The following is a 25,882-nucleotide window of genomic DNA, read 5'->3' as shown; positions in this document are numbered from 1 at the left end:
CTGAGGGTCGAGATCGGGGTGCGGATGCGTGTTAGAGGGCGTGTGCGTCGTAGGGCGCGGCGTGCCGTTAGGCTAGGCCTCAGGCTTCAGGCTGCGGGGGAGGCCTAGGGGTCAGGGTCAGGGCTGGGGCTAGGGTTAGGGTTAGGCCCTCGGTGAGGGTGTGGGTCGAGATCGTCGTCCGGATGCGTGTTAGGGGCCGTGCGTGTCGTAGGGCGCGGCGTGCCGTTAGGCTAGGCCTCAGGCTTCAGGCTGCTAGGGAGGCCTAGGGGTCAGGGTCAGGGCTGAAGCTAGGGTTAGGGTTAGGCCCCCGGTGAGGCTGAGGGTCGAGATCGGGGCGCGGGTGCGAGTTAGGGGGCGTGTGCCTCGTAGGGAGCGGCGTGCCGTTAGGCTAGGCCTCAGGCTTCAGGCTGCCGGGGACCACTAGTGTTCAGGGTCAGCGCTGGGGCTAAGGTTAGGGTTAGGCCCCCGGTGAGGCTGAGGGTCGAGATCACGGTGCGGATGCGTGTTAGGGGGCGTGCGCATCGTAGGGCACGGCGTGCCGATAGGCTAGGCCTCAGGTTTCAGGCTGCGGGGAAGGCCTAGCGGTCAGGGTCAGGGCTGGGGCTAGGGTTAGGGTTAGGCCCCCGGTGAGGCTGAGGGTCGAGATCTGCGTCCGGATGCGTGTTAGGTGGCGTGGGCGTCGTAGGGCGCTGCGTGCCGTTAGGCTAGGCCTCAGGCATCAGGCTGCGGGGGACGACTAGGGTTCAGGGTCAGGGCTGGGGCTAGGGTTAGGGTTTGGCCCTCGGTGAGGCTGAGGGTCGAGATCAGGGTGCGGACGCGTGTTAGGGGGCGTGTGCGTCGTAGGCCGCCGCGTGCCGTTAGGCTAGGCCTCAGGAGTCAGGCTGCAGGGGAGGCCTAAGGGTCAGGGTCAGGGCTGTGTCTAGGGTTAGGGTTAGGCCCACGGTGAGGCTGAGGGTCGAGATCGGGCTGCGGATGCGTGTTAGGGGGCGTGTGCCTCGTAGGGCGCGGCGTGCCGTTAGGCTAGTCCTCAGGCTTCAGGCTGCGGGGGAGGCCTAGGGGTCAGGGTCAGGGCTGGGGCTAGGGTTAGGGTTAGGCCCCCGGTGAGGCTGAGGGTCGAGATCGGGGTGCGGATGCGTGTTAGGGGGCGTGGGCGTCGTAGGGCGCGGCGTGCCGTTAGGCTAGGCCTCAGGCTTCAGACTGCGGGGGAGGCCTAGGTGTCACGGTCAGGGCTGGGGCTAGGGTTAGGGTTAGGCCCTCAGTGAGGCTGAGGATCGAGATCGGGGTGCGGATGCTTGTTAGGGAGCGTGTGCGTCGTAGGGCGCGGCGTGCCGTTAGGCTCGGCCTCAGGCTTCAGGCTGCGCGGGAGGCCTAGGGGTCAGGGTCAGGGCTGGGGCTAGGGTTAGATTTAGGCCCGCGGTGAGGCTGAGGGTCGAGATCGGGGTGAGGATGCGTGTTAGGGGGCGGGCGCGACGTAGGGCGCGGCATGCCGTTAGGCTTGGCCTCAGGCTTCAGGCTGCGGCGGAGGCCTAGGGGTCAGGGCTGGGGCTAGTGTTAGGTTTAGGCCCCCGGTGAGGCTGAGGGTCGAGATCGGGGTGCGGATGCGTGTTAGGGGGCGTGGGCGTCGTAGGGCGCGGCGTGCCGTTAGGCTCGGCCTCAGGCTTCAGGCTGCGCGGGAGGCCTAGGGGTCAGGGTCGGGGCTGGGGCTAGGGTTAGGTTTAGGCCCCCGGTGAGGCTGAGGGTCGAGATCGGGGTGAGGATGCGTGTTAGGGGGCCTGCGCGTCGTAGGGCGCGGCGTGCCGTTAGGCTTGGCCTCAGGCTTCAGGCTGCGGGGGAGGCCTAGGTGTCAGGGTCAGGGCTGGAGCTAGGGTTAGGCCCCCGGTGAGGCTGAGAGTCGAGATCGGGGTGCCGATGCGTGTTAGGGGGCGTGTGCTTCGTAGGGGGCGGCGTGCCGTTAGGCTAGGCCTCAGGCTTCTGGCTGCGCGGGAGGCCTAGGGGTCAGGGTCAGGGCTGGGGCTAGGGTTATGGTTAGGCCCCCGGTGAGGCGTTTCTGTCGACTGGATTTGCATGGCTTTATTAATTCCTGATGTTGAGCATTTTTCCATGCCCTTTTATTTATCACAAGAGAAAGAAAGAAAGAGAAGACAAAATGTGCACAAAATATGCCTCTTGAAATTGTCGTTTTGAAATGTGCACGTCTTTTGAGTTTTTTTCCTCGATGGACGACCCAAGAATCGTTTTTGAGGGCAGGTGTCATTTATAGGCCTGCAATGATTTTGAATATCAAGTGACCATTAGCACTGGGTTTAAAGCTGCTGTTTTGAGAAACGGCCACAAGGCGGCAGCAGGTCTCCTTTACCAAACCTGGTTACTAGGGCAACAGAGCCTCCGTGGAAGTCGTATTCTAGGTTGTCAATTAGAATGGACTGTGCCAGGAAAAAGCCCCTTATGTTTGTGCCTCACGACTGACTTGTTCGTTTTTTAATTCAATGTTTATTTTTTCTCACAGCAAGTTTGATTACAATGTTTTGCTTGCTGTAGGTGTGAAAGATGTGGCTCTTTTACACATAAACATGTATCTAGTCTTCTTTGGATCCTTTTCCCATGTAGCTTATGACACAATGTTGAGTACTCTTCTCTTGGTATTCCGTAGGCCTTTGGTGATTTTGTATTTCACCTGTGTTTGTATCTCTCTCTTAAACCCAATTTCCTAATGTACACAATTCTCACACCTGTCCATGGGTGAACCATAAATCTGTTTATTGCATCTGTGATTGCCTTTCTCTGTGGAAATATCTTCAGTGATATCAATTTTCAGGGAACACCTATAAGTGATATCGTAGGCTATGTATCTTTCGCTCTGTGACTTACTGCAAGGTGCGTGATGAACTCTAGCCTCACCGATGGTGCTGTTGATGGCATTGTTTCCTTTTGTTCCTTGGCTAACATTCCATCTGTACAGGTCCCTGTTCTTCTTTGTGCAGTCATCTGTTGATGGACTTTCTGCTTGCTTCCATGTCCTGGCTATTGTAATACTCCTGCAATGCAGATTTGCCTGCCTGTGTCTTTCCACTTCTGTCTTCTTTCTTAGGTTATAGGCCCAGGAGTGGGCCTGCCGGATCATATCGTAACTCAGTGTTTACCTTGTAAAGGCACCTCCACTCTGTTCCCATTAGTGCCTCTTACCAGGTGAAGTCCTGTGGCGAGCATTGCCCTCTGAGGAAGGCGCCACTAAGACCCTCATAAGCCTCAGGGCCCGACCGTACTCTCCTTGGTATGCATCCTGGACTTTATGGTATGAACATACAAAAGGAGATGGTCTTTGGCCAAATCGCTCCAGGGACCTGCTCAGTTACTGGGAGTCCCTGGTTGTTCCCTAAAGCTAGGAAAAGCAACCCTGGAGGGGAAATTGGTGCCTTTGAGGGAGAAGCCGAGCAGCCAACCAAACAGCTGATGCTGATAAGGTGTGACTAAGCCGAGAAGCCAACCAACCAGCTGATGCCGATAAGGCGTGACGAAGCAAATTCCCTGCTTTAGGGGTATATATACGGCTAGGCTTTGTTATTAAACTTGCCTTGCAAGCGTCAGTTGCTTGTGCCCTTCTGATCCCATACCTTGGTGCGTTCAGTTCCCTACCCCCTCTCGTCGATTGTTGCTACACTTTGAGGACCCGCCGCGGCTGGCGGCAAAGTCCCACTTAACCTAGAGGGTATGCACTTCTCCACAACCCCTTCAGCATGAATTGTGGGTAGTTTTGTTGCTGATGGTTCTTCTGACTGGTGTGAGCCGATACCTCTGTGCTTGGATTTGCATGCGTCTCATAAAGCCTTGAAATTGAGCTTTCAGGGATGTCCTTTTTTTCTTCAAACTGTGTGTGTAGCTTACCTCATCACATTCTTTTCTTGAACTATGTGCCGCCTTTTGAAATATTTTGGCCACTACCTCCCTCAAGACATTTTGAGGGCAGGTTTCATTGACAGCCCTCCAGGCCTTGTGCACACGAAGTGACCATTAGCACGGGTTTTCAAGCTGCCGTTGCAGGGAACGGCCAGAGGGCTGCAGCATTTCTGCGTTTCCCACTCTGGTAACTAGTGAAACAGACCTTCCTGCCAGTGGTGTTCCTCGGTTATCAATGACGGTGGGATGTGTCTGGAGAAACCCCCCAAAGCTGATGTCTCCTTACTTATATCTGTTTTTAAAATGGAATTTCTACTTTTCACTGGAGGACTCTTCCATTGTGTCCATGGACCACTGCTCCTTTCTGCATTCCTCTGTGGCTGGGCATTTTCATTGCTTCCAAGTGTTGGCTATGGTAAACATTGCTGGATTGCAGGATTGCCAGCCCGTGTCTTTTTGATTCTCATCCTCTCAGGTGATAGACCCAGCAGTGGCTGTGCTTGATTGAACGGTCGCTCAATGTTGACCCTTTCCAGGCAACTTCTCCTTAGGGGCTCTTACCACGTCCCACTTAGAACCGAGGGTACGCATTTCTTCACCACCCCTTCAGCATTTCTTGTTTGCAGAAGTTTTGCTGATGGCCATGCTGAGTCGTGTGACATGATAGGTTTTCGTAACGTGTATTTTCGTGTCTAATAATTCCTAAGGTTCAGCATTTTTCCACGCCTTTTTTTTATTCTGTTAAACAAAAACAGAAAAAAAAAAAAAACCGTGAGTACAATAAACCTCTCGAAATTGTCTTCTTGGAAGGTTGCCCTCTTTAGACTTTTTTGGTCGATTTTCGACCCCAGGATTTTGTTTTGGAGGGCAGGTGTCATTTACAAGCCTGCAATGGGTGTGAATATTGAGTGACCATTAGCACTGACTTTAAAGCTGCTGCTGTGGGAAACGGCCACAAGGCGTCAGCATTGCTACATTCCCACATCTGGTTACTAGGGCAGCAGAGCCTTCTGGAAGTCCTGTTCCCAGGTTGTCAATTAGAATGGAATGTGCCAGGAAAAAACCCCAGAAGTGTATGTCACATTACTTCTTGTTCGCTCTTTTAATTTGTTTAAATCGGGGTAATGATTAGAATATTGTTGGTCCTAGATGTACAGAATCTGGTTCATTTGTACGTTTTATATATATATATATATATATATATATATATATATATATATATATTCTTGTACAGATCCTCTTCCCATGTAAATTATTGCAGAGTGTTCTGGTGACCTCCCTTGCTATATGGTCGGTCTGTTTGATATATATATTTAATATGTATTTGTACACATATGGTGACACTAATCTTAATTTATCCATTCCCCCCACCTTTCATTTTACATAAGCTTAGTTTGTTTTCTAAGTGTGTGAGTGTCTTTCTTTGTGGAAATATGTTCATTTGTGTCAGCTGTTAGATAACGCCTATACGTGATGTCATACGGTATGCCTTTTGCTTTCCGACTTAACTCATGTTCTGTGATGATCTCTAGGCTCATCTCGGGTGCCTCAAAGAGCAGTGTTTCCTTGTTTTCCATGGCTAATAGTCCACTGTGTCCACGGACCAGCTCTTCTTATCCATTCATCTGTTGATGGACATTTGGGTTGCTTCGGTGTCTTGGCTACTGTGAAAACTCGTGGAGTGCATCTCTTGCAGCCTGTCTTCTCGGGTGAGAGGCTCAGCTGTGGGTGTTCTGGATGGAAGGGTGGCTCAATTTTTAATTGAAAACGCAGCTCCTTTCTGTTCTCATTATTGGCTGTTACAACTAGACATGTCCTCCACAGACAGAGGGAACAGAGTTCTCTAAAACCCCTTCAGCATTTATTGTTTGTAGTCTTTTGGCTGACGGTAGTTAACTTGGGTGAGCTGAAAGCTTTTTGTAGGTTAGAGGAGTCTGATCATTCCTGGTGTTGAGCTTTTCTCCATTTTGCTTTTTTTGATAAAGAGTGAGTAAAACTTACCTCTTCATACTATCTCTTTGACACATTTGCCTGCTTTGAATTTTTTTCACCACTGCCGAGCTCAGGACATTTTTTTTTTTTTTTGAGGGCAGGTGTCTTTTAGAGGCCTGAGTCCTTGTGAATGTTAAGTGACCCATAGCTATGCGTTTAAAGGCGCTCTTGCGGGAAACGGCCACAAGGCGGCAGCATTTCTCCATTTCCAACTCTGGGTTTTCCTGCAACAGAGGCTTCCTGGAAATTGTGTTCGTAGGCTGCAAATGAGAGTGCAGTGTGCCAGGGCAAGCCCCCAAGAGCTTATATCTCCTTACTTCTTGTGTGTTTTTAAAAATTTAATTGTTATCTAGTATCACAGCCAATTGGATAAAAATGTGGTGTGTGTTCTAGGTGTACAGCATCTGGTTCATTATATGTATGTATCGATCTATTCATCTTTGGATCCTTTCCCGTGTAGGTTAGTACAGAGTGTTGAGTCGACCTCTCTCTGTATTCCTTAGGTGTTTTTTGATTATGTCTTTCATATGTATCAGTACTTATCTGTTAACCCCCATATCCTAATTCATGCATTCCTTACAGATGAAATGAGAATTCTCCACATTATACTGGTCATTTCAGAGAGTGGGAAAGGATGGCAAGTGGTAAAATATTATCTTTTCCCTTAATCTTTTTAAATTTCCCTTGTTACAACATAGGATTATTATCCCTGAATCATAATTCTGTCCGTACACCAGTATAGAGATTATTTCTTAATAGTTAGGTGAGAACCATTTCCTTCTGTTTTTGAGAAAAATTCTGTTACCTCCTTTCAGTAATGGCACTCTTTCGCAAATCAACGGTTTAACAAGGGAGATGCAAGCAGAATAATCATGCAAATACAAAACAATACAACAGCAAGAGAAAATGTCTAACTTCCAATAAGAGCTCAATTTAGATGAGGGTTTATATCTTCAGAACAAAAGCATGCCTCCTTGACTTGCTAACCAGTCAAAATCTGTGTATTCTACAGAAAATCTGTGATGTTATTCCCATAAAACTACCCTTTACTGCTTCTGCCTCCAATAGATTTCCTAAGCACTAGTGTTTTAATGTACAGGTTACAAACAAAATCCTAATGAGATTTATTTATAATGTGTGTGTTATTTGTCTTATCCTAGCGTCTATATTCTTCTCCATTCCTGGAGCCAAAATAATATTACTTTACCTGCTAAGTGATATCGGGAGAGTGGGAGAGGTTTCATAAATACCCCAACCCTAAAGCATACCCTAAATCTAACCCATACACTAACTCTAACCCATAGACATACCTTAAACTATACCCTAATCCCAACCCGTGCCCTAACCCTAAACTTAACTCTAACCTGTACGCTAATCCTAACTCGTACACTAACACGTATCCATACCCCAATCTTTACCCTAATCCTAACCTGTGCCCTAACCCTAACCCAAATGCTTAAACCTAAGCCGTACCCTAATCCTAAACCGTGCCCTAACCCTTAAAACCCTAACCCGTAGCCATAGCCTAATCTTTACCCTAATCCTAACCTGTGCCCTAACCCTAACCCTAACTGACCCTTTCCCTAAGTAAGCCCTGACACTGTCCCGAAGTGAGGCCCTGAGGTTGTCCCTAACTCACATCCTCATGCTAGGCCTAACCCTGGCCTTGTCATTGTCCCTAACAAAGGCCCTGACCCTAGTCTTAGCCTAGGCCTTGATATTTGGTCTATCTCAGGTTCTGATGCTGTCCCTAACTAAGGCCCTAAAGCTGTCCCTAACATCAGCCTTGCTGCCGCCAATAACTAACGTGCTGACACTATCCTGAGCTAATATCTTGATCCATCTCTTACCATGGTCCTGACACTGTCCTTACTAAAGTCCTGATGCCATCCCAAAGTGTGCATCCCCTTAGGAATTCAGCAGAATAAGCCTGAAACCTGGTCTGGAACTGGCACTTCAGAGAGACTTCGTAGCCAGTTGTCTAATTCTACCTAAGTAGGTTTTAACTTCTGATGTAGTATTGACATATCCATAACAGAAGCTACTGAACACTACACATATGTCTCATCTTTCTATTAGTATCTGATCTAAAGTCACTGTTTGAACTTTAATAGTTAAGATAGGAGTCCTTGAAAACGTACGGTTGCAGCTACCAGCAGACATTGTTTTCAGAATAGCTAGTGGCATCCTGAGTCTGATGTAGCTCAGAAATTCAATTTCAACAATACAGTTATGCGGGGACTTATCTGGTGGCTCAATGGTTAAGACTTCGCCTTCTAACACAGAGGGTGCCGGTTTGAGCCCTGGGCAGGGAGCTAAGATCTCACATGCCTCGTGGCCTAAAAACCAAAACATGAAACAGAAACAATATTGTAACAAATTCAATAGACTTAAAAAATGGTCCACATCCAAAAAAGACTTAAAAAGAAAACAGAAAAAGAATTCAGGAATGCATCTAAATCACATCTACAAAGGTCACTTAGGTTTATCTTGGATGTCTGAACCATAGTTACTACTCCTTTTTGACTGTAAAATGCATTCCCTTCCTCAATGCCAAAGCAGATGTACAATTCGTATCTAAAAGGCCACAAAACAGGCCACTCTGGTCAGTATAATTTAAGTTAAACCATGTATAAGCCAGAGAGATTTCCTCACACCTCAATACGTGAAGTTTTTTTCCCTTTTGATTCCAAGTCTTTCAATAGAAAGCACTGATGATCAAAATGTCAATCCCTCAGTGCCAGAATGATTCAGCTGTTTGGCCCTGGTGTAGATCATGTCCCTCAGTGCTAGGCCTCCTTGTTATTTGCCTAGTTAATCCACTTTGGGGGAATACTGATCAGGTATCGTGAACATGCTCAGAGGTATGTTAATGACAAAACGCTTTCTATAGGCCATACATTTTATTATTCATACCCAATTGTCACACAAGCATTGTACATGTGCTTTTAGCAGTAGACCTAAAGCAAACAGTGATACATCATGAGTCATTACATTCTGATAACTTCACTATGTAATTTTCCTTTCCTCTTAAACATCGGGGCAAAATGAAGCCAACACAGTAACTTTCATAAATACACACTTCAATACAGAGGTGTCATTTATCCAATTGCTCCAAGTCCTAAGTAGCTTGAGGGGAAGGACTTCCAATTTTACCAGGACATACTAGATTTTTAGGAATTCCAGGTAATTTAATATACTAATCAAACATTTCTCTCTGAGATAGCTCAAGGGCCTTCTAAAGCATCCCAAAGTTAGCTGGAGATCAAAAGAACGGTTAGAATTGGCCAAAAAACACTTATTCACTGAACCAAAGTAAAGAGATTTCAAACAAAAATACAGATCACAGACACAGGCAAAGGAACTCACCAGCTGTTCACAATCAAAAGCAGCATTCTAAGAAAACTTTGGAGGGAGAAACAAAATGCAGGCTTGCCCTAACCCACTTCCAACAAAATCCATCTTAGAATATCGTGGTCAGGTACAACTCTTCCCTCCATGTTCCCTTTTCACAAATGTTCACCACCTTCTGTATCCATCTTATGTTGTCCCTTATTTTTTTCTGCATTCAGACACAACGAGCTCTAGTACAAAGTGACTTTCTTTTCTCTTTGTACCATCAGCCTGTTACCTAGCCGCTCACCTTCTTTATTACGTAGTTTCATAAATGCTTGAACATATGGAATTTCTTTTGTGTTTCTCCTCCTGTGACAAAATAACTCTAGCTGAAGGATAGTATAGTCATTTAGGCTATGATTCAAAGACCACCTTTCCTCATTTTTCAAGAATGTATCCATACATTGGCCAGACAAAATTACAATAGAATTTCATTCTTTTCTTACTCTTAGGTTTACAACTATAGGTTGACCAGTCTGCCAGGATTTTGCCCATTGGCTCTCAGATGGAACTGAAGAAGAAGCACTTCTTACGTTTGAACCATGGAACACTCACACACGGACTAAGAACACAACAAAATCCTAAACACCAATGGAAGCCTCACACCAAAGGAACCAGAAACCAAAGAGAAACCAACAACCAAACAGCACAAGACTCAAATCAGCTTCCAAGTCTCAACTTAGCCTGTGACCTCTGTCCAAGTGGTTCACCTTCCAAATGAGATTTCCTGGAATGAAAAGTCACCCAAATGGGAACCAAGGTTCCCCCAAATGTACAGGGCTAAAAGGACCTCAGACTGCTTGCCAGGGAAGTTACCACACACTGGCTGAGGTGCTGCAACATCCCAAATGCTATTTTTCTGGTTCCCCAAAATAATCCCTTGGAGTAGGACATTCAGGGCAGTCCAGGCAGGAGGAACAGAGGAACGTCCTCAAGGCAAAGACGGCCTCGGCAGCTGCTAGGGTGGTTCCTCTTCCACCATTTACTCCTGCCCTAGAGTTCTAACTGCTAGGATCACTGGGGCTTGGCCTTTCCAGGCAAGGGTCCCAGGTGGTTTGGCCTCTAAAGGAATTCTCCAACCTTACACTCTCTCGAAAGAGACTAGTGTGGAGAAAATCTCAGTGTCCGATCAAGTCAGGGGACCCACAGGGGGATCCCCAAGTCAGCCCCACATTGGGTACTAAATTTGATGTCGAAAACTCAACCTCTGTGCACCAGTGCCAAATCAAATCTCAGAGAGAGAGGTTTGCAGGAAGTAGAAAAGAATAGCTTTACTCCTTTGGCAGCCAAAGGGGGACACAGAAAACTCCGACCCTCAAAAGCCGTGTGTCCCAATGCAGGAGGATCTGGTGAGGAGTTTTACAGCAATGGTTTAAGGAGACAGGTGTCCTAAGGATTACTGTGTGTACAGGGCCTTAACTAAATATAACCTGACCTCAGATGGTCTCTTGAGGACCTTCTCTGGAATGAAGACTAAAATCTTCTATTTTGTGGGGGGGTTTAGGTTGCTAAAGAGCCCAAAGATACTCTTAACTGTATCCCTTGAGGCAAAACCAGAATCTTGGCCCAAGGCTGCACTGTTCATTCTATTCTGTACTTCTTTGGTCTGTGCATTCCCTCCTTTCCATGATTAGCAACTGTTCGGATCTGCCCTTTAGAACTCAGGGAAGGTCTTGGAGTCTCTAGCATAACTAAGGCCCTGAAATTCTCCCTAACTCAGTCCCTGACGCTGTCTCAAACTAAGGCCCAGATGCCAACAATATCTAAAGTCCTGACATTATCCTGAGCTAATATCCTGACCCAGGTCTTACCAAGCTCCTGAAACTGACCCAAAGTAAGCCTTGATGCTGTCCATAAATGGGGGCATGAGGCTATCCCTAATAGAATCCCTGATAATGTCTTCAAAGAAGACCCTCACATTGATCCCACAGAGGCCCTTATGCTGCTCCTAAGACATGTCCTGACAGTGGCACTAACTCAGGCCCTAAAGACAGGCCTCACTTAGGCCCTTTGGCTGTACGTTAGATAAGCTCTGACGCTATCTGTATACGAAACGCTGGAAGACGTCCGGATTTAGGGCCCTGTCACTGGGCCTAACTAAGGTCCTGATGCTCTCAATAATTTCCTGGCACTATGCCTGGAACGGACCTAACTCTGTCCCAAGCTAATGTCCTGAATCGTTTCCTAACTGAAACCCTAATACACTCCGTGACAAAGGCCCAGACTAATCCTAACTAAGGCCTTAACACTATATCTCACTACGGCCCGGAATCTGTCCCTAATGGTCCCTGCTGCAACCAATAACTAAAATGCGGACACTGTCCTGAGATAATTTCCTGACACATTTCTATGCACCATCCTGACTGTCCCAAAAAAAGCCCTGTCGGTATCCTTAAGTGAAGACCTGAGGCTGTGCCTAACTCAGGCCCTGAAGCTTTCCTTAACCGAGGCCTTGATTCTGTGACTCACTCAAGCCCTGCTCATGTCTTTCACTATGACCTTTCGCTGAGCCAACCAAGGCCCTGATGCTGCTCCTAAGTCATGCCCTGACAGTGTCTGCAGCTAGGGGGCTGACGCTAGGCCTCACTCAGGCCTTGACCTTCTCCATAAGTCAGGTCTGACGCTGTCCCTAGCCAAAACACTGACCCAGGTCCTAAATTAGGCCTTGATTCTCTAAGTAACTAAGGTCTTGACACCAAATCTAGGTCATTAACTGACACTACCCCTAGACCTTAATCTAATCTTGACTTTAGCTAATGTCAAGTTTAGAAAAAGAGATTCTTTACGATGAAATTCTTTCATCATATGAATATTGGTTTCTTAAAACAATAATTTTTAAACTCTTGTTAACCTTAAAGTGTACTCAACTGCTGTGGAATATTCCTTCATAGCAGCGTGCATGGTTCACTTTTACATTCTTGTGTGTTGGCCTTCAGGGTTCTTGCAGGAATGGCTCCTCTTATGCTAACTAAATCATCCCTGATGCTGAACATAATAAGGCGCTGAAATTACTCCCGATGCTGTGAACCTGTCCCTAACTACGGCCTGGAGACTCGTGCTAACCCAGGCCCTGACACTGTCCCTAACCAAGACCCTGACATTACATGTAACTCGGACCCTGACACTACTCCTAGCTCACTCCCTGACACTATACCTAACAAAGGCCATAATGATATTCCTAACTCAGACCCTTACACTGACTCTAACTAAGGCCCTACTGCCGCCAATATCTAAAGTCCTGATACTATCCTGAGTTAATATCCTGACCCAGGTCTTACCAAGGTCCTGAAACTGACCCAAAGTAAGCCTTGATGCTGTCCGAAAATGAGGTCCTGAGGCTCTCCCTAACAGAGGCCCTGATAATGTCTTTAATGAAGACCCTCACGCTGATCCCACAGAGGCCCTTCTGCTGCTCCTAAGACATGCCCTGACAGTGTCCCTAACTCAGGCCCTAAAGATAAGCCTCACTTAGGCCCTTTGGCTGTACCTTCCTTATGCTCTGACGCTGTCTGTATAGGAAGCCCTGGCAGTGGTCCTGATTTAGGCCCTCACGCTGGTCCTAAGTAAGGCCCTGAGGCTCTCAATAACGAAGGTCTTCACGCGTTTCCTGGGTCATTTCCTGATGCTATCCCTGGCCCGGAACCTGACTGTCCCAAGCTAATGTCCTGCATCTTATCCTAAATGAAACCCTAATAGTATCCCTAACTAAGCCCTGACTAATCCGAACAAAGGCCTTGACACTATCTCTCACTAAAGCCCGGAATCTGTCCCTAACATGGGATCTGTTGCAATCAATAACTAAAATCCGGACACTGTCCCGAGATAATTTCCTGACACATTTCTATGCACGATCCTGACACTGTCCCAAACCTGTCGGTGTCCTTAAGTGAAGACCTGACGCTATGCCTGACTCAGGCCCTGAAGCTTTTCCTAACGGAGGCCTTGATTCTGTGACTCACTCAAGGCCTGATCATGTCTTTCACTATGACCTTTCGCTGACCCAACCAAGGTGTTTATGCTGCTCCAAAGTCATACTCTGACTGTTTCTGCAGCTAGGAGGCTGACGCTAGGCCTCACTCAGGCCCTGACGTTCTCCATAATTCAAGTCTGACGCTCTCCCTACTGAAAATCTTGACGCAGGTCCTAAATTTTAGGCCTTGATTCTCTAAGTAACTAAGGTCTTGACACCAAATCTAGGTCATTAACTGACACTACCCCTAGACCTTAATCTAATCTTGACTTTAGCTAATGTCAAATTTAGGGAAAGAGATTCTTTACGACGAAATTCTTTCATCATATGAATATTGGTTTCTTAAAACAATAATTTTTAAACTCTTGTTAACCTTAAACAAAGTGTACTCAACTGGTGTGGAATATTCCTTCATAGCAGCGTGCATGGTTCACTTTTACATTCTTGTGTGTTGGCCTTCAGGGTTCTTGCAGGAATGGCTCCTCTTATGCTAACTAAATCATCCCTGATGCTGAACATAAATAAGGCGCTGAAATTACTCCCGATGCTGTGAACAGCTCCCTAACTACGGCCTGGAGACTCGTGCTAACCCAGGCGCTGACACTGACCCTAACCAAGACCCTGACATTACACGTAACTCGGATCCTGACACTACTCCTAGCTCACTCCCTGACACTATACCTAACAAAGGCCATAATGATATTTCTAACTCAGACCCTGACACTGACTCTAACTAAGGCCCTACTGCCGCCAATATCTAAAGTCCTGATACTATCCTGAGTTAATATCCTGACCCAGGTCTTACCAAGGTCCTGAAACTGACCCAAAGTAAGCCTTGATGCTGTCCGAAAATGAGGCCCTGAGGCTCTCCCTAACAGAGGCCCTGATAATGTCTTTAATGAAGACCCTCACGCTGATCCCACAGAGGCCCTTCTGCTGCTCCTAAGTCATGCCCTGACAGTGTCCCGAACTCAGGCCCTAAAGATAAGCCTCACTTAGGCCCTTTGGCTGTACCTTCCTTATGCTCTGACGCTGTCTGTATAGGAAGCCCTGGCAGTGGTCCTGATTTAGGCCCTCACGCTGGTCCTAAGTAAGGCCCTGAGGCTCTCAATAACGAAGGTCTTCACGCTTTTCCTGGGTCATTTCGTGACGCTATCCCTGGCCCGGAACCTGACTCTGTCCCAAGCTAATGTCCTGCATCTTATCCTAAATGAAACCCTAATAGTATCCCTAACTAAGCCTTGACTAATCCGAACAAAGGCCTTGACACTATCTCTCACTAAAGCCCGGAATCTGTCCCTAACATGGGACCTGTTGCAATCAATAACTAAAATCCGGACACTGTCCTGAGCTAATATCCTGACTCATTTCTATCCACTGTTCTGATACTTTCCAAAAGAAAGCCTGTTGCCGTCCTTAAGTGAAGACCTGAGGCTGTTCCTAACTCAGGCCCTGAAGCTTTCCCTAACTGAGGCCTTGATTCTGTGACTAACACAAGGCCCTGTTCATGTCTTTCACTATGACCTGCATGCTGACCCCACAAAGGCCCTGATGCTGTTCCTACGTCATGCAATGAATGTGTCTCCAGCAGGTGGGCTGGCACTAGGCCTCACTCAGGCCTAGACGTTCTCCCTAAGTCAGGCTCTGACGCTGTCCCTACCCGAAGCCCTGACACAGGTCCTAAATTAGGCCCTGATTCTCTAAATAACTAAGGTCTTGAAACCAACCCAGGTCATTTTCTGACACTATCCCTGGCTCGGATCATGAGTCTGTCCCAAGCTAATGTCCTGCATCTTATCCTAAATGAAACCCTAATAGTATCCCTAACTAAGCCCTGACTAATCTGAACAAAGGCCTTGACACTATCTCTCACTAAAGCCCGGAATCTGACCCTAACATGGGACCTGTTGCAATCAATAACTAAAATCCGGACACTGTCCCGAGATAATTTCCTGACACATTTCTATGCACGATCCTGACACTGTCCCAAACCTGTTGGTGTCCTTAAGTGAAGACCTGAGGCTGTGCCTAACTCAGGCCCTGAAGCTTTCCCTAAGTGAGGCCTTGATTCTGTGACTAACACAGGCCCTGTTCATGTCTTTCACTATGACCTGCATGCTGACCCCACAAAGGCCCTGATGCTGTTCCTACGTCATGCCCTGACTGTGTCTCCAGCAGGGGGGCTGGCACTAGGCCTCACTCAGGCCTAGACGTTCTCCCTAAGTCAGGTTCTGATGCTGTCCCTACCCGAAGCCCTGACACAGGTCCTAAATTAGGCCCTGATTCTCTAAGTAACTAAGGTCTTGACACCAACCCAGGTCATTTGCTGACACTATCCCTGGCTCGGAACATGACTCTGTCCCAAGCTAATGTCCTGCATCTTATCCTAATTGAAACCCTACTAATCTCCCTAACTAAGGCCTGGACTAATCCTAATTAAAGCATTGACCCTATCTCTCACTAAGGCCCAAAATCTGTCCCTAACATGGGACCTTCTGCAATCAATAATGAAAATCCGGACACTATCCTGAGCTAATATGCGGACACTTTTCTATCCACGGACCTGACACAGTCCCAAAGAAAGGCCTGTCGCTGTCCTTAAATGAAGACGAGAGGCTGTGCCTAACTCAGGCCCTGAAGCTTTCCCTAACGGAGGCCTCGATTCTCTGACTCACTCAGGCCCTGCTCATGTCCTTAACTATGACCCAAATGCTGACCCAACAAAGGCCCTGATGCTGCTTCGACGTCATGCCCTGACACTGTCTCCAGCTAGGGGCCTGAAGCTGGGCCTCACTCAGGCCCTCTTGCTTGCCCTAAGTCCGACCCTGATGCTGGTCCTAAATAAGCCCTCAGGTTCTCAGTAACTAAGGTCTTGACACTATCCCGAGGTCATTTGCTGACACAATCCCTAGATTTTACCCTAACCCTGTCCCTAGCTAATGTCCTGCCTCTTATCCTAACTGAAGCCCTTATGCTATGCCGATGTCAGGACCTGAATTGAGTCCCCACGCCGTGACACTGTCCCTAACTAAGGCCTGGATGTTAGGCTTAAGTCACGGCCTGACACTGTCCCTAACTAAGGCCCTGATGCCATCAATATCTAAAGTCCTCACACTATCCTCAGCTAATTTACTAACCCATCTCTTACTAAGGTCCTGAAAATATCGCTAAGTAAGCCGTGACGCTGTCCCTAACAGAAGGCCTGCTCATGTCTTTAACGAAGACCATAATGCTGATCCAACAACGACACTGATGCTGCTCCTGTGTCACGCCCTGACAGTGTCCCCACCTACAGGAATGACGCTAGGCCTCACTCAGGCCCTGTCGCTCACCCCAAGCCAGTCCGGGATGCAATTTTTACATGAAGCCCTAACATTGCTTCTAAAGAAGGCCCTGATGCTCTCAGTAACTAAGGTCTTGACACTATCCCGAGGTCATTTGCTGACACAATCCCTAGACTTTACCCTAACCCTGTCCCTAGCTAATGTCCTGCCTCTTATGCTAACTGAAGCCCTTATGCTGTGCCAATGTCACGACCTGAATTGAGTCCCCAGGCCGTGACACTGTCCCTAACTAAGGCCTGGATGTTAGGCCTAAGTCACGGCCTGACACTGTCCCTAACTAAGGCCCTGATGCCATCAATATCTGAAGTCCTCACACTATCCTCAGCTAATTTACTAACCCATCTCTTACTAAGGTCCTGAAAATATCGCTAAGTAAGCCGTGACGCTGTCCCTAACAGAAGGCCTGCTCATGTCTTTAACGAAGACCATAATGCTGATCCAAGGACACTGATGCTGCTCCTGTGTCACGCCCTGACAGTGTCCCCACCTACAGGAATGACGCTAGGCCTCACTCAGGCCCTGTCGCTCACCCCAAGCCAGTCCGGGATGCGATTTTTACATGAAGCCCTAACATTGCTTCTAAGGAAGGCCCTGATGCTCTCAGTAACTAAGGTCTTGACACTATCTCTCACTAAGGCCTGGAATCTGTCCCTAACATGGGTCCTGCTGCAATCAATAACTAAAATCCGGACACTATCCTGAGCTAATATCCTGACACATTTCTATCCAAGGTTCTGACACTGTCCCAAAGAGAGCCCTGTTGCTCTCCTTAACTGAAGACGTGAGGCTGTGCCTAACTCAGGCCCTGAAGCTTTCCTTAAGCGAGGCCTTGATTCTGTGACTCACTCAAGCCCTGCTCATGTCTTTCACTATGACCCAAATGCTGACTCCACAAAGGCCCTGATGCTGCTCCTAAGTCATGCCCTGACAGTGTCTGCATCTAGGGGCCTGACGCTAGGCCTCACTCAGGCCCTCACCTTCTCCCTATACCAGGCTCTGACACTGTGCCTACCCGAAGCCCTGGCACAGATCCTAAATTAGGCCCTGATTCTCTAAGTAACTAAGGGCTTGATTCCAAACCTAGGTAATTATGTGACACTAGCCCTAGACCTGAACGTAAACTTCTCTTTTGCTAATGTTAAATTTAGCTAAAGAGATTCTTTAGGATGAAATTCTTTCATCTTCTGAATAGAGTTTTCTGAAAAAAATAATGTTTAAACTCTTACTGAACTTAAACAAAATGTACTCAACTTCTGTGGAATATTCCTTTATACCAGCCTGCCTGGTTTACTTCTGCATTTGCCTGTGTTGGCTTTCAGGGTGCTTGTAGGAATGCCTCCTCTTATGCTAACGAACTAATTCTTATTATGCTAAGTCCCTGATGTTGTCCCTAATTAACTTCAGGAAACTCCTCCCAAGGCTGTGAACCTGTCCCAAACTGAGGCCTGGAGGCTCATCCTAGCTCAGGCCCTGACACTGTCCCTAGCAAAGGCCCTCACACAACTCCTAGCTCAGTCCCTGACACTATACCTAACAAAGGCTATAATGCTAGTCCTAACTCAGGCCCTGACACTGTTTCTAACTAAAGCCCAGCTGCCGCCAATATCTAAAATCCTGATACTATCCTGAGTTAATATCCTGACCCAGGTCTTACCAAGGTCCTGAAACTGACCCAAAGTAAGCCTTGATGCTGTCCATAAATGAGGCCCTGAGGCTCTCCCTAACAGAGGCCCTGATAATGTCTTTAATGAAGAACCTGACGCTGATCCCACAGAGGCCCTTCTGCTGCTCCTAAGTCATGCCCTGACAGTGTCCCGAACTCAGGCCCTAAAGATAAGCCTCACTTAGGCCCTTTGGCTGTACCTTCCTTATGCTCTGACGCTGTCTGTATAGGAAGCCCTGGCAGTGGTCCTGATTTAGGCCCTCACGCTGGTCCTAAGTAAGGCCCTGAGGCTCTCAATAACGAAGGTCTTCACGCTTTTCCTGGGTCATTTCCTGACGCTATCCCTGGCCCGGAACCTGACTCTGTCCCAAGCTAATGTCCTGCATCTTATCCTAAATGAAACCCTAATACTCTCCCAAACTAAGCCCTGACGAAACCTAACAAAGGCCTTCACACTATCTCTCACGAACGCCTGGAATCTGTCCCTAATGGTCCCTGCTGCAATCAATAACTAAAAAAAGGACACTGTCCTGAGCTAATATCCTGACTCATTTCTATCCACTGTCCTGATACTTTCCAAAAGAAAGCCTGTTGCCGTCCTTAAGTGAAGACCTGAGGCTGTGCCTAATCAGGCCCTGAAGCTTTCCCTAACTGAGGCCTTGATTCTGTGACTAACACAGGCCTTGTTCATGTCTTTCACTATGACCTGCATGCTGACCCCACAAAGGCCCTGATGCTGTTCCTACGTCATGCAATGAATGTGTCTCCAGCAGGGGGGCTGGCACTAGGCCTCACTCAGGCCTAAACGTTCTCCCTAAGTCAGGCTCTGACGCTGTCCCTACCCGAAGCCCTGACACAGGTCCTAAATTAGGCCCTGATTCTCTAAGTAACTAAGGTCTTGACACCAACCCAGGTCATTTTCTGACACTATCCCTGGCTCGGATCATGAGTCTGTCCCAAGGTAATGTCCTGCATCTTATCCTAATTGAAACCCTAATACTCTCCCTAACTAAGGCCCGGACTAATCCTAATTAAGGCATTGACCCTATCTCTCACTAAGGCCCAAAATCTGTCCCTAACATGGGCCCTACTGCAATCAATAATGAAAATCCGGACACTATCCTGAGCTAATATGCTGACACATTTCTATCCACGGACCTGACACAGTCCCAAAGAAAGGCCTGTCGCTGTCCTTAAATGAAGACGAGAGGCTGTGCCTAACTCATACCCTGAAGTTTTCCCTAACGGAGGCCTTGGTTCTCTGACTCACTCAGGCCCTGCTCATGTCCTTAACTATGACCCGAATGCTGACCCAACAAAGGCCCTGATGCTGCTTCGACGTCATGACCTGACACTGTCTCCAGCTAGGGGCCTGAAGCTGGGCCTCACTCAGGCCCTCTTGCTTGCCCTAAGTCCGGTCCTGATGCTGGTCCTAAATAAGGCCCTCAGGTTCTCAGTAACTAAGGTCTTGACACTATCCCGAGGTCATTTGCTGACACAATCCCTAGACTTTACCCTAACCCTGTCCCTAGCTAATGTCCTGCCTCTTATGCTAACTGAAGCCCTTATGCTGTGCCAATGTCACGACCTGAATTGAGTCCCCAGGCCGTGACACTGTCCCTAACTAAGGCCTGGATGTTAGGCCTAAGTCACGGCCTGACACTGTCCCTAACTAAGGCCCTGATGCCATCAATATCTAAAGTCCTCACACTATCCTCAGCTAATTTACTATCCCATCTCTTACTAAGGTCCTGAAAATATCGCTAAGTAAGCCGTGACGCTGTCCCTAACAGAAGGCCTGCTCATGTCTTTAACGAAGACCATAATGCTGATCCAACAACGACACTTATGCTGCTCCTGTGTCACGCCCTGACAGTGTCCCCACCTACAGGAATGACGCTAGGCCTCACTCAGGCCCTGTCGCTCACCCCAAGCCAGTCCGTGATGCTATTATTACATGAAGCCCTAACATTGCTTCTAAAGAAGGCCCTGATGCTCTCAGTAACTAAGGTCTTGACACTATCTCTCACTAAGGCCTGTAATCTGTCCCTAACATGGATCCTGCTGCAATCAATAACTAAAATCCGGACACTATCCTGAGCTAATATCCTGACACATTTCTATCCAAGGTTCTGACACTGTCCCAAAGAGAGCCCTGTCGCTCTCTTTAACTGAAGACGTGAGGCTGTGCCTAACTCAGGCCCTGAAGCTTTCTTTAAGCTAGGCCTTGATTCTGTGACTCACTCAAGCCCTGCTCATGTCTTTCACTATGACCCGAATGCTGACTCCACAAAGGCCCTGATGCTGCTCCTAAGTCATGCCCTGACAGTGTCTGCATCTAGGGGCCTGATGCTAGGCCTCACTCAGGCCCTCACCTTCTCCCTATATCGGGCTCTGACACTGTGCCTACCCGAAGCCCTGGCACAGATCCTAAATTAGGCCCTGATTCTCTAAGTAACTAAGGGCTTGATTCCAAACCTAGGTAATTATGTGACACTAGCCCTAGACCTGAACGTAAACTTCTCTTTTGCTAATGTTAAATTTAGCTAAAGAGATTCTTTAGGATGAAATTCTTTCATCTTCTGAATAGAGTTTTCTGAAAAAAATAATGTTTAAACTCTTACTGAACTTAAACAAAATGTACTCAACTTCTGTGGAATACTCCTTTATACCAGCCTGCCTGGTTTACTTCTGCATTTGCCTGTGTTGGCTTTCAGGGTGCTTGAAGGAATGCCTCCTCTTATGCTAACTAACTAACTCTTATTATGCTAAATCCCTGATGTTGTCCCTAATAACTTCAGGAAACTCCTCCCAAGGCTGTGAACCTGTCCCAAACTGAGGCCTGGAGGCTCATCCTAGCTCAGGCCCTGACACTGTCCCTAGCAAAGGCCCTGACACAACTCCTAGCTGAGTCCCTGACACTATACCTCTGATCCCACAGAGGCCCTTCTGCTGCTCCTAAGTAATGCCCTGACAGTGTCCCTAACTCAGGCCCTAAAGATAAGCCTCACTTAGGCCCTTTCGCTGTACCTTCCTTATGCTCTGACGCTGTCTGTATAGGAAGCCCTGGCAGTGGTCCTGATTTAGTCCCTGACGTTGGTCCTAAGTAAGGCCCTGATGCTCTCAATAACGAAGGTCTTCAAGCTTTTCCTTGGTCATTTCGCGACGCTATCCCAGGCCCGGAACCTGACTCTGTCCCAAGCTAATGTCCTGCATCTTATCCTAAATGAAACCCTAATACTCTCCCTAACTAAGCCCCGACTAAACCTAACAAAGGCCTTCACACTATCTCTCACCAACACCCAGAATCTATCCCTAATGGTCCCTGCTGCAATCAATAACTAAAATCCGGACACTGTCCTGAGCTATTACCCTGACTCATTTCTATCCACTGTCCTGATACTTTCCAAAAGAAAGCCTGTTGCAATCCATAAGTGAAGACCTGAGGCTGTGCCTAACTCAGGCCCTGAAACTTTCCCTAACTGAGGCCTTGATTCTGTGACTAACACAGGCCCTGTTCATGTCTTTCACTATGACCCGAATGCTGACCCAACAAAGGACCTGATGCTGTTCCTACGTCATGCCCTGTGTCTCCAGCTATTGGGCTGACACTAGGCCTCACTCAGGCCTAAACGTTCTCCCTAAGTCAGGCTCTGATGCTGTCCCTACCCGAAGCCCTGACACAGGTCCTAAATTAGGCCCCGATTCTCTAAGTAACTAAGGTCTTGACACCAACCCAGGTCATTGGCTGACACTATCCCTGGCTCTGATCATGAGTCTGTCCCAAGCTAATGTCCTGCATCTTATCCTAATTGAAACCCTAATACTCTCCCTAACTAAGGCGCTCACGGATCCTAACTAAGACTTTCACCTTATCTCTCATTAAGGCCCAGAATCTGTCCCTGACATGGGACGTGCTGCAGTCAATAATGAAAGTCCCGACACTATCCTGAGCTAATATCCTGACACATTTCTATCCACGGACCTGACACAGTCCCAAAGAAAGGCCTGTCGCTGTCCTTAAATGAAGACGAGAGGCTGTGCCTAACTCAGGCCCTGAAGCTTTCCCTAACGGAGGCCTCGATTCTCTGACTCACTCAGGCCCTGCTCATATCTTTAACTATGACCCGAATGCTGACCCAACAAAGGCCCTGATGCTGCTTCGACGTCATGCCCTGACACTGTCTCCAGCTAGGAGCCTGAAGCTGGGCCTCACTCAGGCCCTGTTTCTTGCCCAATTCCGGCCCTGATGCTGGTCCTAAATAAGGCGCTCAGGTTCTCAGTAACTAAGGTCTTGACACTATCCCGAGGTCATTTGCTGACACAATCCCTAGACTTTACCCTAACCTTAACCCTGTCCCTAGCTAATGTCCTGCCTCTTATGCTAACTGAAGCCCTTATGCTGTGCTGATGTCACGACCTGAATTGAGTCCCCAGGCCGTGACACTGTCCCTAACTAAGGCCTGGATGTTAGGCCTAAGTCACGGCCTGACACTGTCCCTAACTAAGGCCCTGATGCCATCAATATCTAAAGTCCTCACACTATCCTCAGCTAATTTACTAACCCATCTCTTACTAAGGTCCTGAAAATATCGCTAAGTAAGCCGTGACGCTGTCCCTAACAGAAGGCCTGCTCATGTCTTTAACGAAGACCATAATGCTGATCCAACAACGACACTGATGCTGCTCCTGTGTCACGCCCTGACAGTGTCCCCACCTACAGGAATGACGCTAGGCCTCACTCAGGCCCTGTCGCTCACCCCAAGCCAGTCCGGGATGCGATTTTTACATGAAGCCCTAACATTGCTTCTAAAGAAGGCCCTGATGCTCTCAGTAACTAAGGTCTTGACACTATCTCTCACTAAAGCCTGGAATCTGTCCCTAACATGGGTCCTGCTGCAATCAATAACTAAAATCCGGACACTATCCTGAGCTAATATCCTGACACATTTCTATCCAAGGTTCTGACACTGTCCCAAAGAGAGCCCTGTCGCTCTCTTTAACTGAAGACGTGAGGCTGTGCCTAACTCAGGCCCTGAAGCTTTCTTTAAGCGAGGCCTTGATTCTGTGACTCACTCAAGCCCTGCTCATGTCTTTTACTATGATCTGAATGCTGACTCCACAAACGCCCTGATGCTGCTCCTAAGTCATGCCCTGACAGTGTCTGCATCTAGGTGCCTGATGCTAGGCCTCACTCAGGCTCTCACATTCTTCCTATATCAGGCTCTGACACTGTCCCTACCTGAAGCCCTGGCACAGGTCCTAAATTAGGCCCTGATTCTATAAGTAACTAAGGGCTTGATTCCAAACCTAGGTAATTATGTGACACTAGCCCTAGACCTGAACGTAAACTTCTCTTTTGCTAATGTTAAATTTAGCTAAAGATATTCTTTAGGATGAAATTCCTTCATCTTCTGAATATAGTTTTCTGAAAAAAATAATGTTTAAACTCTTACGCACCTTAAACAAAATGTACTCAACTTCTGTGGAATATTCCTTTATACCAGCGTGCATGGTTTACTTCTGCATCTGCGTGTGTTGGCTTTCCGGGTGCTTGTAGGAATTCCTCCTGTTATGCTAACTAAATCCCTGATGCTGTCCCTAAATAACGCCCTGAAATTAGTCCCGAGGCTGTGAACCTGTCCCAAACTTAGGCCTGGAGGCTCCTCCTAGCTCAGTCCCTGACACTATGCCTAACAAAGGCTATAATGCTACTCCTAACTCAGGCCCTGACACTGTGTCTAACTAAGGCCCTAGTGCCGCCAATATCTAGAGTCCTGATACTATCCTGAGTTAATATCTTGACCCAGGTCTTACCAAGGTCCTGAAACTGACCCAAAGTAAGCCTTGATGCTGTCCATAAATGAGGCCCTGAGGCTCTCCCTAACAGAGGCCCTGATAATGTCTTTAATGAAGAACCTGACGCTGATCCCACAGAGGCCCTTCTGCTGCTCCTAAGTCATGCCCTGACAGTGTCCCGAACTCAGGCCCTAAAGATAAGCCTCACTTAGGCCCTTTGGCTGTACCTTCCTTATGCTCTGACGCTGTCTGTATAGGAAGCCCTGGCAGTGGTCCTGATTTAGGCCCTGACGCTGGTCCTAACTACGGCCCTGAGGCTCTCAATAACGAAGGTCTTCACGTTTCTCCTGGGTCATTTCGTGACGCTATCCCTGGCCCGCAACCTGACTCTGTCCCAAGCTAATATCCTGCATCTTATCCTAACTGAAACCCTAATAGTCTCCCCTAACTAAGCCCTGACTAACCCTAAATAAGTCCTTCACACTCGCTCTCACTAAGGCCTGGAATCTGTCCCTAACATGGGACCTGTTGAAATCAATAACTAAAATCTGGACACTATCCTGAGATAATTTCCTGCCACATTTCTATGCAGGTTCCTGACTCTGTCCCAAAGAAAGCCCTGTCAGTGTCCTTAAGTGAAGTCCTGAGGCTGTGCCTAACTCAGGCCCTGAAGCTTTTCCTAAATGAAGCCTTGATGTTCTTAGTAACTCAGGTTCTGATCATATCTTTCACTGAGACCATAATGTTGACCCAACAAAGGCCCTGATGCTGCTCTTAAGTCATGCCCTGACAGTTTCTCCAGCTAAGATCCTGTTAATGTACACATTCATCGCAATCCTTACCAAAAGTCCAATGACATTTTCCATAGAAACAGGACGAACCATCTTAGGTTGTGTGTGGAACCACAAAGGACCCAGAAGAACCAAAGCGACCCTGAGGCAGGGGAACACGTGGAGGCATCTCGCTCCCTGACTTCACACTTCATTATGAAGCTAGTCCCCCAAAATTGTGGCATTGGCAGAAAAACAGGCACACAGACCAGAGGAATAGAGCAGAGAGCCCAGGAATCAACCTACAGGTATGTGATCAGTTAATTCACAAGAAAGGAGCCAAGAACATACACCAGGGAAAGGACAGGCCCCTCAATAAACGGTGCTGGGAAAACCAGACACCACACGCCAAAGAACAACATTCAACTGTCTACACCCCACACAAAATGGGCCAAAAACCCAGTTTTCCACATCAAGCCCTTCCTCTCCTGGGTCCTCTGGAGACAGACACCCACAGCGGTCAGCCCTGCACAGGAACCTTCTCCCCACTTTTCCTCACCTTCTCCCTCAGCGGCATCACCTCCTAGCAGGTCCTGAGGAGATCAGGCTCATGTCAGCCTGAACTGGACCCCCCAGTGTCCCAGAGCTGAAGCCTCGGCGGGTCCTGAGGAGACCCGGTTTCCGTTAGTGTGGACTTGACCCCGGGTTGTACCGAAGCCCGGCCATCAGCGTGGACTCAGCCCCGCGTGTTCCTGAAGCCAAAGCCCCAGCAGGTCCCGAGGAGACAGGGCTCCTCCCAGCATGAACATGAACAGCGTGATCTGAACAGACATCCTGCCAAAAAAGTTACAGATAGTAAAAGTCATACAGAAAAAAGCTCAACATCATATACCATTAGGGAACTACAAATTAAAATCATGAGACACCATAGCACACCAATTGGGACTGCTAAGCTCCAAAAATATGACAATACCAATTGCTAGAGGGTGAGGAACAAAAGGAACTCTCCCTCATAGCTGGGGGGATGCCTGTGCAGCCACTTTGTAAGACAATT

At 47.8% G+C, this 25,882-nt stretch overlaps 1 long non-coding RNA gene across 3 annotated transcripts in view; it reads right to left on the bottom strand.

Annotated features, from left to right (window-relative positions):
- Positions 1-2,984: 2,984 nt before the first annotated feature.
- Positions 2,985-25,882, bottom strand: part of LOC136794359 (uncharacterized) — a 103,254-nt gene continuing 80,356 nt past the window's right edge. For 2 of the 3 annotated variants that reach the window (XR_010841017.1, XR_010841016.1), the window contains one exon: positions 2,985-4,632. This is a non-coding gene — a long non-coding RNA (uncharacterized lncRNA). The remainder of the gene's footprint in view (positions 4,633-25,882) is intronic. The other variant, XR_010841018.1, reaches the window with a different exon arrangement.

The sequence above is a fragment of the Kogia breviceps genome, chromosome 6 (genome assembly GCF_026419965.1).
Source record: "Kogia breviceps isolate mKogBre1 chromosome 6, mKogBre1 haplotype 1, whole genome shotgun sequence".
Lineage (NCBI taxonomy): Eukaryota > Metazoa > Chordata > Mammalia > Artiodactyla > Physeteridae > Kogia > Kogia breviceps.
The sequence above is the reverse complement of the archived record's forward strand: the minus strand, read 5'-3'. Positions and strand labels throughout refer to the sequence as shown.